The 16,428-nt window shown below is 40.0% G+C and overlaps 1 protein-coding gene across 7 annotated transcripts in view; it reads left to right on the top strand.

Annotated features, from left to right (window-relative positions):
• SEMA6A (semaphorin 6A) overlaps positions 1-16,428 on the top strand; it is a 133,847-nt gene that overhangs the window by 23,942 nt on the left and 93,477 nt on the right. For 2 of the 7 annotated variants that reach the window (XM_078005118.1, XM_078005115.1), the window contains exon 1: positions 14,007-14,660. The exons of 3 other annotated variants lie outside the window; for them this stretch is intronic. The gene's annotated coding sequence lies outside the window, so the exon portion shown is untranslated. Of the gene's footprint in view, positions 1-14,006; positions 14,661-16,428 lie in introns of those variants that run through there. 2 more of the 7 variants (XM_078005116.1, XM_078005117.1) reach the window with 2 other exon arrangements.

The raw sequence follows: 16,428 nt of genomic DNA, 5'->3' as shown, positions 1-16,428 counted from the left end.
GGTGCAGATCAAATGATGTCCTGTTTTTACAAAGCCTGAAGCCCAGGTAAACCTAAGGCACTGTTATTACTGTTATTACTGCAGAGCACCTGGGTGCTGTGGAAGGTCCCCAGGCTACAAGGTGCAGAGATGTCCACTGGGCACATGCTGACAGATCCTTCAAAAAATGATAATTAAAGAAGAATAGATCAACATTTCTGGGAAAATCATCTCTTTTGCCCTCTCATTTGTTCAGTAAATCCAGTTAAAGGCAAAGTTTCCAGTCCTCAGAGCCTACCATGGGATTCCTGTATCATTAGCTATTGTTAACATTAGCACTTTTGGAGTATTATTTCACAGACATGGTTTCAATGTCCAGAACCAAAAGGTGGAGAAATGGTGTCAGATAACCTTAGAGAGGATCATTTTCTTGGTAATCTCTCCTTTCTTAAAATAATCTAGAGGTTGCTGACAATGTGAAATTTGTGACTAACCTTCAGTAGATATGTTGATTTTGCTTTTAAAATAAAAACCAAGGAGGCTTAGAAGTAGTCATAAGACGAAATATTTTGAAAATGAATGACCTAAAATAATCAATGAATATGAATAACATTTATATTTTAACATGACAATGACTGTGATTTAAAGTGCCTCTAAAAGAATTAACTCATTAACCATCAGTCCCTTTCCACTGAAACCCGAAAGCAATTCAGTTTCATACTTTCTGCTTGTACAAGTTTAGGATCCATCACTGACTCAAACATGATCATTTGGATGACCATTTAGAAGGTCCAGGAGCAATGCAACCAGTATTTCTGGGTCACAGCTAATTGAATGTAATGTGTGCTGTGACCAGTCGTACAGGTAGCACTTTGCAAAGAGGTGTTTGTGAAAGTGCATGAGTATTGTTTGTGCATTCTGATTATTGTTTGTATACTACTAAATACTCTGAAAAGTGTTATAATTTGTACATAGTATGAATGATTTGGAGGGGAACACTCCCTTGTGAATTTTGTATAAAGAGTGTACTGCATTCCTGTTGTCACCAGAAAAGTACTGATATGGCATATTCTGTTAACAGTAATTGGATATGTACACCTTGTTAGAAGAGAAGAGGGTAATTTCCCACTTATTATAAATAAAATTATTCTTATTTCATGTCTCCTGTGTCTACCTCTGTTTATATTTTGTTTCTCTGGGCAATGTTGGTGGAGATGAAAAGAAAATTAACCTCTATAACCTGCAGTCAGAGGATAGACAACCGTGGGTCCTTGGGGTTTCAGCTTGAGTTAACTCCATACCAACTCCCCATTCTTGTTTCGCCTTCCTAATCCATGAGGGCTCCATGGTAGTCTGGTCTTCTCTAGGAGATAAGCATGATCAAGATCCTCCTGCTTCTAATCTCTCCTCTCCAGGCTTCAGTGCTTCTGTTCTAGTGCTGAGCTCTCCATATGCTATGGGAGGGTTTGGAATGGGGGAACTTATTCCATTATGAATGCTCACCTCTCTGACTCCAAGAGAAATTTCTATTTCTAGATTCAGACTCTCAAATGTAGAGGCTAATAAAGACTTGTAAAGTATGCTTTTAGTAGGTCCCTGGCAATATTAAAGGAATTTAGCGTGTGATGTTTTTTCCATCTAGTTTTTAAGAGATGATTTATCAGGTCCATTTTGTTGTTTGCTTATAATGATTTTTATTTTTATTTTTCGTTGATTCATCAGAGAGCCTGAAATGTGCTTATTTGGTCTTTCCATCAGCTAGCACTGAGAACCTTTAAATCAGTGGTTTAGAGTACTCTATCTACAAGATCATGCTTTACTTATTGTATACTTCTTTCTAGAAGTAGAAATTGCATACAGAGAAGGCCAGGCCTGTCCTATTATTATTTTAGTTTCCAAGGCAGCATTCATTTAAGCATAGCATTTAAAATGATATTGGATAATGCCATTGGATAAAACCTTTTTGCAGAACAGAATTGTGCAAAGCAATACTGTTTTAAGGTGAATTGAAGCCATCCAGGCAGAGAGAATAAGGTTGTTTTCTTATCTCTTCTGTTGACTTGGTCTAATCTGTGGGCAGTTGTTCTTTGGCCTCAATTTTCCCATTGGAAAGGGGATTTTTGGAAACATATCTTAAAACTCTTCAGCTGAAGAAGCTATGTCAATGGAAAATGTATTATTTAAGCACAACACTAACTTTTCCGTGGTATGTAGCATTGTATTTATACACTATAAGTTGAGAAAAGCCTTGAAAGTAACACAAGTACCAAGAAGCCTGTTTTATAATTCCTGACTCCTAGAAACCCTGAGATGTATTCGCAGCCCATAGTCACCTTCCAGAACCCAAGCAGGACCTTGGAACTTCACTCCATATACCACTCCAAAGCAAGTTTTCTGCTCCAGTGTGATGAGAAATGTGATGTTCACTGAAATGCACCATGAGTCTGGAGAACTACTGTTCAGCCACCTGGGGCATGGCATCTAAATGTACAGTATCGAGAATGTGATAGTCTTCTCTGGAAGCAAGAACTAAGGTCCATAAATCAAATCTCAAGTCAAGAAAAGAAAGCCGTCAAGGAAGACGAAGGCACTGTAACTGGCCTGTAGTGTCCAGCTGTATTGATACCACAGAGGTTTGGAGCCAATTCAGGACTGGTCAACCCCAAACTGGGAAATTAAGTTTCAGGGCTGCCAGACATCCCTGTTTGCAGATATAAATGTAAGTGATAGGGTAGGTGGTCTTCAAAATAACCATGGTAGCCAGGAGGTCAGAGTCCCCAGCACAAATGTGAGGCTGGGGATAAGGTTTAGCACTTTTGGAGATGGCATTAATTTGTAGCCCCTAAAAGCACTTTAGCTTCTCTCAAAGTGTAGCTTACATATTGCAAGGATCTGAGTATGATATACCTTAATTAATAGTGCTGATCATGTTCCTTCCTTATTTGCAGAACATTTTATATTCACGGGTGTTGAGTCAGGGGACCATTTGGTTTTTTGTTTGTTTGGTTGGTTGGTTGGTTTTTTTTTTTTTTTTTTTTTGAGACGGAGTCTCGCTCTGTCGCCCAGGCTGGAGTGCAGTGGCCGGATCTCAGCTCACTGCAAGCTCCGCCTCCCGGGTTCACGCCATTCTCCCGAGTAGCTGGGACTACAGGCGCCCGCCACCTCGCCCTGCTAGATTTTTTGTGTTTTTTTTAGTAGAGACGGGGTTTCACCCTGTTAGCCAGGATGGTCTTGAACTCCTGACCTCGTGATCCGCCCGTCTCGGCCTCCCAAAGAGCTGGGATTACGGGCTTGAGCCACTGCGCCTGGCCTGGTTTTTTTAAAGTATCAGATACATAGCAGTTTACATCATTGAATTTTATCCCCTGGTTTAGATCCAAAGACATTATTAGCTAGTCTTAATGCTTGCTTGTTAGTAATACTGTTATGAAATAAAAGCTTCTGTTGCAGAAGCTTTCTTAATAGATAAAACAAAGACCTCTTCTTAATCAGTACATTACTTAGAGAATATTAATGAAATAGTTAAAAAATGAGGGAAAAATGATGAATGCTTTTAAAATATTGCCCTTTTTCACCTTAATAATGTGTCAGGACCACTTATTTTCTGCAATACATGTCTGAAATTTGCTGGCATTTCAAATTCTTAGGAGTTAATTTTCTATGTTTGAATCTTGAAAAATAAACATACAAATGTAGGATGAATACACTCAGAGGGTTTAGTGCATGCTTTGGCTAGGAATTCAATAAAGATGACTTGGAAGGATCAAAGCAAAGATTTCCATAAAATTGAATATGAGATTTTTCAGCAACATCAAAGCTATACCTCTTCAGGACACTTGTACGCATGCCCACAGTACTAGCCAGCATTTATTTAATGCCACTAGAATAAAAAAGATAAATTCTTTTAAGGCTAATAGATTTTTAAAAAAATTTTTAAAGTCCTTTTAGACCACCAGGAAAAACTGACTCAAAGGCAAACAGCAAACAGAATGACTTAATGGAAATCAGGCAATCAGCCTAAGGAAAAAAAATAGGATTGGAACCTAAAATAAATTCAATATATAACACCTTTCTATTTTGTTCCCTTTCCTTTTTGTTTTTCCATGAGAATCTATATTTATGGAAAAGTCAGTTGATTGCTTATCAGGCTGAAGCTTGTGTTTGCTCAGACTAACGATAATGAGCAATAAAAAGAGGTGGGAATGGTTAAAGTGAGAGGAGACCGAATCAGGGAAAATGGGTGGGCTCAGTATAGTTTGCAGGCTCTGAGTTTTGGAAGCACTGTAATTCTCCCTTGTGCTGTTACGTTCATTGGAGTGGAGTTAAGATCGGGATCTGTAATGAGTGTGGGGGCTTTCCAGGCAGTGGTCTGCTGGTTGCACAAAAGAGCTCCCAGTAATTACCCAGTTATATCCCTATGGTCAGCTTGACAAGTAATCTAAAGCCTTGCTCCTGAACCAGCAGCATGAGCATCACCCAAAAGCTTATTAGAAATGTAGATGCTCAGGCCAGATGCCAGAGTGCCTGAATATGAATCTGCATTTTAACAAGATCTTCAGGTGATTGGCACACACATTCATATTTGAGAAGCATTGGTTGAAGGAATACATGGACACAAGATGTGAGGAAACATAGAGTATGGGGTGCAGTAGTAGGGTTATCATAGGAAAAGAAGGAACAGACTTTTTAGCTAATGAGCTAACTCATTGAAATCATGTACAGATGTCTGTTAGTAGTTTATCTTTCAGGTTATAAAGCAGTCAGAGTGTCTCAGGGAAGTCATAACATGGACCTTTATAAGCCTGTGACTCTGTGCTTGTGACTCTGTGTCATAGGAAGCCAGTACTTCCGTAAGAGCCCCAAGGCCATGTGGGCAAATGGAGCTGAGATAAGAAAGCCTGATAATATGAAGAGTGATCCTAATCTCAGTGGCCTTTGGGATTATGGTTATCACTAGGTTTTAGAGCTTTGACTCTGGTAAACAAAGATTCTGCCCTTGGTTTCCAACACATACTTATTATTGAAATAATTTATTATTTTATTGAAGCATCTTGTTTCCAAAATGCTTAATAGCCCTTTAAGAACTATCTTAGCCTCCTAAGATAGCTCTACTGTGTCCCTTGACTTTAAAAGGCAAATGAGGACTTACGCCATTAACCCTGCAGAGTTATGATGAATGGCAGAACTATATGGGGCCACGAAGATGGCAGGATAAAGAGATGCCTGTCTTCAGAGCACCTCTTTTGAATGGCATCTCCAAGTCTTCATCCAAGACTAGATCAGTTCTTGTCTCCACTTTCCCATTTGGAGTTGCCATTTTTCCATAGCAGCCAAGCCCACTAGGTGGTGTTAGAAATGTCAAATGCTTGTTCCCTGGTGCCACAAATAGCACTCAAACATAAATTTAATTTTCTCAGTAAGGCAATTTTTACTTTCTGCAGAAAGGGTGCTCCTAGCAGATGGAATGATGGTGAGAGCACACCTAAACAAAGGAGGGAAGCAATTTTAAGATGAAGTTTCGCTCTTGTCCCCCAGATTGGAATGCAATGGCACAATCTTGGCTCACTACAACCTCCACCTCCCAGGTTCAAGCAATTCTTTTGACTCAGCCTCCCAAGTAGCTGGGATTACAGGTGCCTGCCACCACGCCTGGCTAATTTTTATATTTTTAGTAGAGACGGGGTTTTACCATGTTGGCCAGGCTGGTCTTGAACTCCTGACCTCAGGTGATCCACCTAGCTCAGCCTCCCAAAATGCTGGGATTACAGGCATGAGCCACCGTGCTCGGCTGAGGGAAGCAATTTTTAATCCCTTACGCAGCTTGTCCCTGCTACTGTGTCCTGTCTCCATTGGCTGGAGCCAGACCGCACAATCTAAGCTAAACCCGACTGGCTATTGGGGTATGAGCCAGAGTGGTGGGGTGAGTAGTTTGACAGGAAGGACAGTTAGGAACAGGTAACTAAAGGTGACTTAGGTCAGAGCAGGTGACTAGGATGAGTCAGGACGGAGCAGGTGACCAGAGGTGACTCAGGTCAATGCTGGTGTCTGGGACAAGTCAGGACAGAGCAGGTGACCGGGAAACAGATGTGAGCTACTGATTAGGACTGGCAGGAAAGTTGTTTACTGAAACTACAAGCAAGAAGGTGAAGAGAACCAAGAAGTTAAACTTTAAAATGGAGAATCAAAGAATAAGAGAGCTGAACATACTGACATACTGATTCTTTGAAGAGAAACTTAGGGTTCACTATATTTAACAGTGGTATGTAAATACACTGCTTTCCCCCTGGCATACTTGCCTCTATCAGTGGAGGGTGAGGCTGCCACTTCATCTTTTATGCCAAAGTCTAAAGGCAATAAGTACCAGGTTAGAGAAACATTGACTAGAAATGGTGATATCACAGTAATCACAAATCTGTTCTTGTTCTTGCAACTTTTTGATACAATGATCTCAGTTGGCCAGGCACAATGGCTCATGCCTGTAAAATCCCAGCACTTTAGGAGGCTGAGGCAGGAGGATCACAGGAGCTTGAGACCAGCCTGGGCAACATAATGAGACCACCATCTCTAAAAAAAAAAAAAAAAAAAAAAAAAAAAAAAAAAAAAATCAAAAATTTCGCTGGGCATGGTGGCACATGCCTGTCATCTCAGCTACTCGAGAGGCTGAGGTGGGAGGATTGCTTGAACCCAGAATGTCGAGGCTGCAGTGAATCATGATCATGCTACTACACTCTAGTCTAGGTGACAGAATGAGACCGTGTCTCCAAAACAAAAACAAAAAACAAACAAACAAAAAACCTCAGTCCTGTGTGGCAGACAGGAGACCTCTGTAAACCGCACACATGCTGTGGACCCTGCATCCGAGCAGTGCTGTATCCACCAGCCTTAGGAAAGAGGATCAGAAAGGAAATTTCTCAGTGATCCTAGAAACTAACTTTGACAAGGAAGGACCACCCATAGTGGAAGTGGTTGGAAGGAGAGCCTTCAAATTCAAGTACCCAGGTTATTTCATTAGAGGCCAAAGATAATTATTTTTTCCTATTTCTACTAGGATGCATTTAATCTGCATTAGTAATGTCACAGAGAACATTTACTGTCATATAAGCAAAGACCTTGCAAATGTATTTTAACAGCAGTTCAGAAGACTAAAGAACTTAATAGAGAAGTAGAGAAGAGACAGCCTGCAAAGTCTACCGTAAAAGTAAAACGTGCTAGTTTTGGCATCAATTTAACCACATTGGAGACTTGGTCAGGAGCATTGAGGCTTAACCACATTATCAAAACACATCTGCTTGCCTTATCATATTGTCCCATTTACTTTTCTTTTTCTTCTGCCAGCACAAACTTGTGTCAGCATGTGGAAGTGGTATTTCTGCTACCTAATCTGTGTTAAAACAGCCCTGAAGGGTCATGCAGCTAGTTGGATTGTAAACCTTTGGAGAAGATTAAACAGTCATCATGTATTAATCAGTCTTGACCACTCTGTCAATTAAAAGATGAAATTCTTGGCCTTATTTTAAAAGATAACAGGTCTAGATGTTGGAGATAAGCATTGTTTTTATATTAGTATTTCTGTGTTTCCGGAGTAGTGAGAATTATTCTAAGAAGAAAAAAGTATTTTCAGTATAAACTAAACAAGAGAAAAATGGAAGTTTAATACACATCTGCAGTGAACATGAACATAGAAAAATGTGAAAACATGAGCATAGTGGAGTTTGAAGTGGGAGAGAACCTTTTCTGAACTGGGTCGCTTTGCTCACAGGCCAGGTAGGAGGGAGCAGGGGAGGAGGTTTTACAGGACCCAAGTGCCTTGTAAGAATTTTCCAAAAACATTAAGTAAAATTTAGTTAGTTGTGAAATAGAAAGGTAGCACTTCTATCTCCTCAAGGAATCCAGTTATAGTCATAACACAGAAAAACCAATCATCCCTCCCATAGTAGTTGAAAGATAAAATTGACATCGTCTTGAAAGAGAAAGCTACTATTTTATGAGCTTAGAAGAAAAAAAATTCTTCAACTTTATGATATGCTATTTGGGCTCTGTGAGTATTCAAATATACCTACATTTACAGAATCTCAGTGTTGCAAATGGAAAATAATGATGCTATCTTCAAAATGACAAAAAAAAAAAAATCAGAGAAAGGGTTCAAGTGCTGCTGAAGTAGCAGCCTCTGGAATTAAAGGAGGTGATTGCCAGGCTGGAGAAGTGAAGCAAACAGAATAGTCCTGAACAGAAGAGAGCTGCTGCCCTCACTTCCTTATGCATTGTGCCATTCAGCCCAGGCACTTACTGTTTCTCTAAGTGTGATGCAGAAACCAGCTTGTGTCAGGGTTTAAGATGATGGTAACCCTCACAGGTTTTCCACGGCTCTACTTTCTGCAAATGGTCAAACTCCACTGTCAAAGAAATCCAGATTCTCTTAGAATCCTAGCAGAGTGTGATATTTGACTTTTTTGGGTTTCTAAATTTTTTTTTTATTTCTTTGATGCAGTAGATGGGCCATGTTACTTTTAAATTCTCTGCAGTCTAAGGTAAATGAGAGGGAAGAAAACAAACATTCTCTGGACCCTGTTAATGAAAGATAAAGGGACAGTGAGGGTCCTTTAAAAAAGGCTATTAAAAATGATAGATGCCTGTAAAAAGTTGGGGAGGGATCTCATGCGAAGAAATAAAGTGCAATAGAGCAATGAAGAGGAAAAAAGGTAACGCTAAATGTCCTTTAAAAGATACTTTATTTTTCAAAGAGGTGTCCAGAATTCTGACTTATATAAACACCAGAATATTGATCAGTTATGGTAGCAGACTTTGGTGCACAATTCCCAGTCCGACACGTGATTTGGTTAGCAGGTAACAGCTATAAAGGATGTAAGAAATAATTATCTGATATTTCCTGTGCAAAGTCTTAAAAAAAAGTCTACACCAATTTCTGTATCTCATATGAAGAGGGCATACAAAGAGACTCAATGCCTGATGGCTCCCCAGGCTACTGTCCCAGCAGCAGGGACAGAGTCCTCAGATAACGAGAAGAAAATGAATGGGCACTACCAATGCATTTGCCAAGATATGACATGTGCTTCTGCACATGAGACTTCATTACTGGATAAATAAAGTATCTTAAAGAACTTACGTTCTTTTTCTGCCCTAGATACCCATTCATGGGTAAAATGTTACCGAGTCGCTGTTTGTTTGTTTGTTTGTTTATTTGTTTTGAGATGGAGTCCCACTCTGTTGCTCAGGCCGGTGTGCAGTGGCGTGATCTCAGCTCACTGCAACCTCCACCTCCCAGGTTCCAGTGATTCTCCTGCCTCAGCCTCCTGCGTAGCTGGGATTACAGGTGCACAATGCCCAGCTAATTTTTGTATCTTTAGTAAAGATGGGGTTTCGCCATGTTGGCCAGGCTGGTCTGGATCTCCTGACCTCAGGTGATCAGCCCGCCTCGGCCTCCCAAAGTGCTGGAATTACAGGTGTGAGCCACTGCACCTGGTCTGCTCTAACTATTAATTAGTGTTTGAACTTGTAATTACAATAATGCAAACTTAGTACTAACAGAATGAACTTGTGTGGGTGACCTCTTAGTATAGGAACATGCACAGTGTTTAACACTTTATTATGTCATGTTAGTATGTGGTTGCTTCCTTTCAGAACATTGCTTTCAAGTGTTATTGAATGTTGGTAAACATGAAAAAAGCAAATAAGAATATTGGTAATTCTTACCCCTCTTACCTCTAGCGTTTCTGAAAATTGACACAGTAGGTTGAGATAAAGATGTGTGGTGTTCATTTGAATCTGCCATATTTTGAATATAGAATGCACTGGACACATTGATCATCACCCATTAGCATTCTGTGTAGCCAGGCTAGCATGTGGTTCAACTGCTGTATTCACCGTCTACACCCACACCCATCACTGCTGATCCACATGAATGTTATCAAGCATTTGCAGCCTGAAAAAGACATGATGTAGATTTGACTCCTGTAGTTTCTTCCAAATAGTATCAAGTGGGGCAGAATAATATCCCCTGTAAGTCACTTATGTTGTCATCTTAATATTATCATGATTGTGAATTCTGTTGTCTTGAGATGGATCGAGAACTTTGACATCAGTTCAGTGTTGCTAATGGAAATTATTATTTACACAAGACTTTTCCTGTCTGCGTTCAGCCATGTAGAAATATACTATCATCTTAAGTGCCAAAAGATGCTGATCCGAAGTAGAAGTTGTTGGCAGGTATTGCTGCCAGTCAGATGAGAATAAACTGCCAAGGAAGACACTGGAGTGAAAAAAGATAGTTTGGGCCAAGTTTTTTCCCTCTCTCACTCACTCTTGAAATGAGGTATTTAACATGCGTATACACAACAGCAGTCTATAGGAAATATGAGGGATGCTTGATTACAAGCAAACAGGGACACATGGGGCCAAACTCTGTCCCCAGCCCCTATCTTGCCATATGATGTTTCTAGTAGAGATTAAAGTGACTTGTGGGAATGATGGAGGGATTCATGCCTTCTAGATTTCACAGTATGAAAGGGACAGGCCTTCCCAGGAGGAACAGCCAGAAACTGAAGCTATAGCCAGAAATCAAGGAATCTTTTGTGAACACCTAAAGCAGGAGTGTATCCAGGTATAGAGACCTCCAAATGGTGGAAGCAATCTACAGGCAGGGGACAGAAAACAGCCTCCATGCTGTGCAAGCATAAGTTTGTACTGACGGCAGAGCCTAGTTTAGTTTGCATTTACCGTAAGTTTTACTCACCTACTTTTAAAGTGGTATTTGAAGTGATGATTGTGAATCAAAGGCATAATAATGCATACTTTTCCTAATTTAAAATATACTGTTTTACTGCTACAGTAACTACATGCCTTGAAAATAATGAGTATTTGAATCCTATCACATTTTTTGGAAAAAGTATCAGACTGAGCATGTAAAGAGCAATCGTTTATATAACCAACCAGTGGAAGAAAAGGGGTTTTGTAAAAAGCATGCAGTTTAGCACAAGAAAATAAGAAAAAAAGAACTTGCAATGAAAGGAAAACTAACAGAAAACAGTGAGATGAGAAAATTCCCAAGAACGCTTACTCAATAAACTAAAAATTTCCTTTAACCAGACAGAAGCAATATCGTGCATTCTGTATCTCCTGTGAATTGAAGATACACTGGGAAGACAAACTGGCATGACTCATGACTTAAATAATTAAAATTTTATATAAAAACCAAGAGGTTAACAAAAAGTTCAGGCCAGAAGTAAAATAATAATTAAAAGTAAAGTACCCGAACTGCAAAGACCCTGAAAACTAGTTTCAACCACTGGTGGAAATGGTGTTAACCATTCTAGTGGTGAAGATCAAGTCGTTGAAGGAAATCCATCAGTTTTTATATATATTTTAGTGTGATTTGAAGGGGATTATAGGGGTAAAATTAAAGAAAGGCTAAACACACACACGCAAGCACAGAATTATTAAAATGTATTGCACTAAGGACAAGTTAACCATACTAGAATCTAGGGAGCCATTTCTCAGGAGTACAACCTAAGAAGCAGGATGGAAGCTCTGCACACTGCCCAGTACAGCTGCAGGGGCAAGAGGATTCTTACAAGTCATGACTATCAATGATGTGTTTTGTTCTCAGATTGCAAAACAGGGAAAATGCTTTCATAGCGTGTCACATTACGTGCCTACTCAATAGTCTATAGATCTTTAACAACCTTAGAATTTGGAATATGTGATGTATACTTCAGAAGGAAAGCTACAAAAACAAAAATTACAGAATCAACCCCAGATTGCCTCCAACTTTAGGAAGCAAGACCACTGTCTAAAGCTCGCCCAGATCGTCACAGCTAAAAGCCTGTTGAGAAAAGTTGTCTAGGGCCAAAGAAATAAATACTATCTAGGCTTCAACTCTAGCATTGCCATTGTGGTGACACTGGGTTGTGGTAGATAAGAATAGGGTGTAGATGCCTAAAATTATCTTATATATAATGGAGAAAAATTTGCTTGATTGCAAACACACAGTTGAAAATACTTTCTTAGTTGCTATGAATTATTTCCAATGAAAAATATGCCAACTCCAAGAATTTATTAACAAAAAAGGATATTGGTTTAACAAACAAACAAAGGCAAAGAAGGAAAAGAAAACTCTAGAAAATACATAGGAAACAGCATGGTAACAGGGTGCCCCTGTTGTGGAATAGGCCAGGGATATTGTAGGGTGAAAGGTCCAAGATGATGATGGTGATGGTGACAATGTGATGGGCAAGCAGGACTTTAGTTTTGTCTAAAATGTTTATTTCATTTATTTATTTTATCACGAAAAGGTTGTCATGTATTATTTGTATATTTAATATAAGTACACAAAGAGTAGCTACTAAGAAGTACATTCTAACAGATATATAATGAGTTTAAGAACAGATAAAAAAAATCACAAACTTGTTGAAGGGAAAAACACATCTGATTGAAATTCTGTTCCTCTGAACAGAACTATCTTCAGGACATATGTAAAATAATAGTGCTAGAAATACCTTGGAAAACATGGACCTGAAAATAATTCATTATCCCAACACACTGAGGTGGCTCCATGTGTGAGTTTGACATCTCAGGACAGAAAGTGGTATTGCGTCTTGGCAGTCCAAGTTGAGGACACCCACTGCTCATTAAAAAAAAAAAAAAAAAAGAAATTAAATATTCAGCAATAAATTGTTTTGAGGAAGACAAAATGCTTTTAAAGGATCAACAAATACCTATCATTGCAAAAAAAACCCTGAAACCAATAAGCCCATACAGATGGATAAGAGGCATAATATTCATGTGTAAAGTATTTGGTCCAAGTTTTTTGTTGTTTTCTTTTTGTTTTGTTTTGTTTTTGAGATGGAGTCTTGCTACGTAGCCAGGCTGCAGTGCAGTGGTGTGATCTCGGCTCACTGCAACCTGCGCCTCCTGGGTTCAAGCGATTCCCCTGCCTCAGCCTCCCAAGTAGCTGAGATTACAGGCATGCACCACCATCCTGGCTAAGTTTTTGCATTTTAGTAAAGACGGGGTTTCACCATGTTGGCCAAGATGGTCTCGATCTCCTGACCTCGTGATCCACCCGCCTCGGCCTCCCAAAGTGCTGGGATTACAGGCGTGAGCCACCGCACCTGGCCTGTTCCCTGTTGTCTACATTAATTCTCTGTATTTTCTCCGTATGCTTACTTGTATACCTATATGGTTATTCTCTGTGTATTTCCTGTTTCTTTTCTCTCTTTTTTTCTAAATGTATTGAAATTTCTGAGAAGATGAAAATACCACCTTTATGGCGACTCCTCATGGCAATAAGCATAGTCACCAACATTTATTTAATGTTGACTCTTTGTTCACTTAATGTTTGTGGCAACTCTAAAGGCACAAGTTACTTTATCCCCATTTTGGGGTTGAATCAGTCGAAATTCTGAAGAATAAAGGAATTTCTCTCTAGGTCATGCAACTGGAAACACTAGACTTGAACCCTCAGCACTGATATATCCTAGGGGTTCAAGTTCAGATTAGACTGATGCTAGAACCCCTGACCTTGTCTCCACAGCCCCCTCACCCCTCAACCAACACTGCTTCACGTGCAGAGCAGGAAGCACCAGGACATCCTTCCTAAGTGGTGTTAAGAACTTGATTTGATAAAGTATCCATATGTCTTTGAGTAAGTCATTTAACTTCTCTGGAAGAACAGCTTCTCTACAAACTAACGTCACATCCCTCTTAGTTCACGCATCCCAGTTCTAACTTTTCTGTGATTATATTTTATTTTACTGCCCTATTCTCAAGAAATGTATTTATTATGAACACATGCTGCTGCTTCCCTGTTGATGGGTCTATATGTGTGCATGCATGTGTGCATGTGTGTGTAATTGTTGCAAACACTTACCTTCTAACTGCTGTGGGAGCTGCTTCCAGCTAAGTAGGTGTTCCAAATACCAGGCTGCTCTTATTATGGACTTGGTTTAAAGGAACTGCTATTCTTTTTTTCACACATGCTAATACAATGTCCATCTTTCCTCTCCTAATAGCCCATGAGTCTTGAACTTGGAGTCAGCAAAGTGCTGCCTTTGTACAGCACAAAAGAACACCAGTTTTGCTTTTTTTTTTTTTTTTTTTAAAGAAATCACACGAGGCCTGAACAAAAAGCTTTTCGACCATTCAGAGGCTGCTTGCATTGTGCAGCTGTTCCTTGACTGCTGAGAACATCTCCCGCGGACAATGCAGTACCTGAAGGGAACACGGCACATGGAGCTATTCAGGAGTTGCAGGACCTGGGATTGTTGCCAGTGTCCTCTGTGGAAGATTGGGGTTCTTTTCTCTTGGTCAGACCCTGATAAGCATATTGCAGTTTGTGGCAGTTGTTGTTTTTTGTTGTTTGCCTGCCAGCATTAGTTTCACAATTTTATTGCAATGATGCCTTCCCAACATGCTGGCACGTAGGGGATTTTTTCTTTCCTGTTTTGCTCCCACCTCCGTGAAATGTACAGTGAGACTTTGATTGGTCATAGTCCACTCACAGTTCGCAATGCATTACTGTGTGGACTGAGTTCCCATGACTCTGGCTCCCCAGGACAATGACTCTTTCTTCACCAAGCTGATGGTAAATATCTGGTTAGCTTCATCCATTTAAAACCAGCCAAGCAGGAATCCTAGTGCTGGAGAGAGGATTCTTTTGTTTGTTTGTAAGTAAACAATGGACTCAGCTCTTCCTAACTAAAATTAAATTCCAATCACTCTTAAAATAATACCAGAAGGCTAATCCAATTCCAACAGGGGGTGGGAATGGGGTTGAGGGTGGCGGTGGGCAGTTGATAATGGCAAATTTACTGATGCTGGCTGCTGCTTCACCTCTGTGCCCAACATCTGTTTTCATGACTGATGATTCTAAGAACTTTTCTGTGCGAAGGAAATTGTTATGTTACTTGTAGGTAGAAAGAACTGGGTGAACTAAAAGCCATGTGGGCTTTTATCTGAAACCATTTCCTTTTGAGTCAATAGGATTGAGTTGATTGAGTTATTTGGGGGTTGGTATTCAATTTTTTTAAGCATTTAAAAAAATACCTAAAAGCTAAAAGGCTATGCAAAATGACCAGCATATCTTATTGCTTTAGAATGGCATAGAAGACTCTGCTTTAAGCAGTCTCAGTATATGAAAATCTGAATTGTTGAAAAATCAAGAGAGTAGGTGTCATCTGTTTTACAAAATCATTTCTAATAGCAGTCTCTGGAGCAGAAGCTCCACACCTGCAGTTGTAACATGACCTATTTAATAACTGGACATTTGTTGAAAGGTGCTGCCTCTTTCAACATCCCCCTTAGCTCAGTCTTAGCCCTGTTTTTCAAGGTGTGTCAGGACCCCGTGGAATTAGTAGGACATCAATTATAAATGGTGATTCTTCGTGGGTGCCCTTGAACCTCAGCTGATAGGATAGGATAGTTAGCCTAACTGTGATATTACCTTGCCCACAGTTTCTAATCATTCAGACTCCAAAGATCACATACTTATTAGAAACTCCTGCTGCTTACTCATACATACATGCTTACTGCAGCCTCCTCATGCCACCATGCATTCTGCTTATCACTGCAGTTTCTATTTATCTCCACCCAAATCCTTTCTGTCCTCTTCCCCTACCCAGCTGCAAACACATCTTTGTGTTGTGCAGGACTTGCAGTTCTTCATCTCACTTTCTACCCAGCTTCCCTGTTTCTCCCGCAGGTCAGTGACCTTATTAGTTGGTCTAACTTTGGCCTCCCCATTTGGGTAAAACTCCCTCCATCATCACTCCACTTCCTTCTCCTTCCGGGCTTTTGTGCTGCGTGCTCCTCTCACTGAGCTAGCAGCAATCCATTGCCAGGCTACCCTCCTTCCTTCCTTCAGGCCATCCTAGTCACTACTCCCAACACAATATTTGTGTATTTCCTGCAAAAGGATATATATTTGTATTATGCTAAATGCTTTTCTCCCCCAGGCTGAGAGACCTGATTTATGTATATGAAAGGATGAGTGAGCATCTTTCTGACATTTAAAATGCTACAAAACCTAAAATTTGAATTTCTTCAGGTACTCTTTCTTGAGTTACTTGTCTGGTCAGATTTCTGTAGTCATTCTAGACAGCCCTCTGCAGAAAAGTATAAAGTCTTCATCTGTTCATTCATTCATTCAGTAATAACGTGCCCGATCCTGAGCTAAGCAGTGGGTGTCCAGTGAAAAAGGGACATGATCCAAGGACTCAAGGAACTCATAGCCTAGTGGAGACAAAAGATCAACCATCCAGTAAACATACAAGCTCATTTCCCACTACAGCTTATGGTCACTAGTGAGAAAGGAGAGAATGGGGCGCATTGAAAAGAGTGGTGTGGTGAGGAGGGGCTGTCAGGAACCCACATAGATGATGGTTTGGTCAAAGAAGCTCTGTCCTAGGTGGTAAAATTTAAGCTAAGACCGGAAGG

Source organism: Macaca mulatta, chromosome 6 (genome assembly GCF_049350105.2).
Source record: "Macaca mulatta isolate MMU2019108-1 chromosome 6, T2T-MMU8v2.0, whole genome shotgun sequence".
NCBI classification, from domain to species: Eukaryota; Metazoa; Chordata; class Mammalia; order Primates; family Cercopithecidae; genus Macaca; species Macaca mulatta.
The sequence above is the reverse complement of the archived record's forward strand: the minus strand, read 5'-3'. Positions and strand labels throughout refer to the sequence as shown.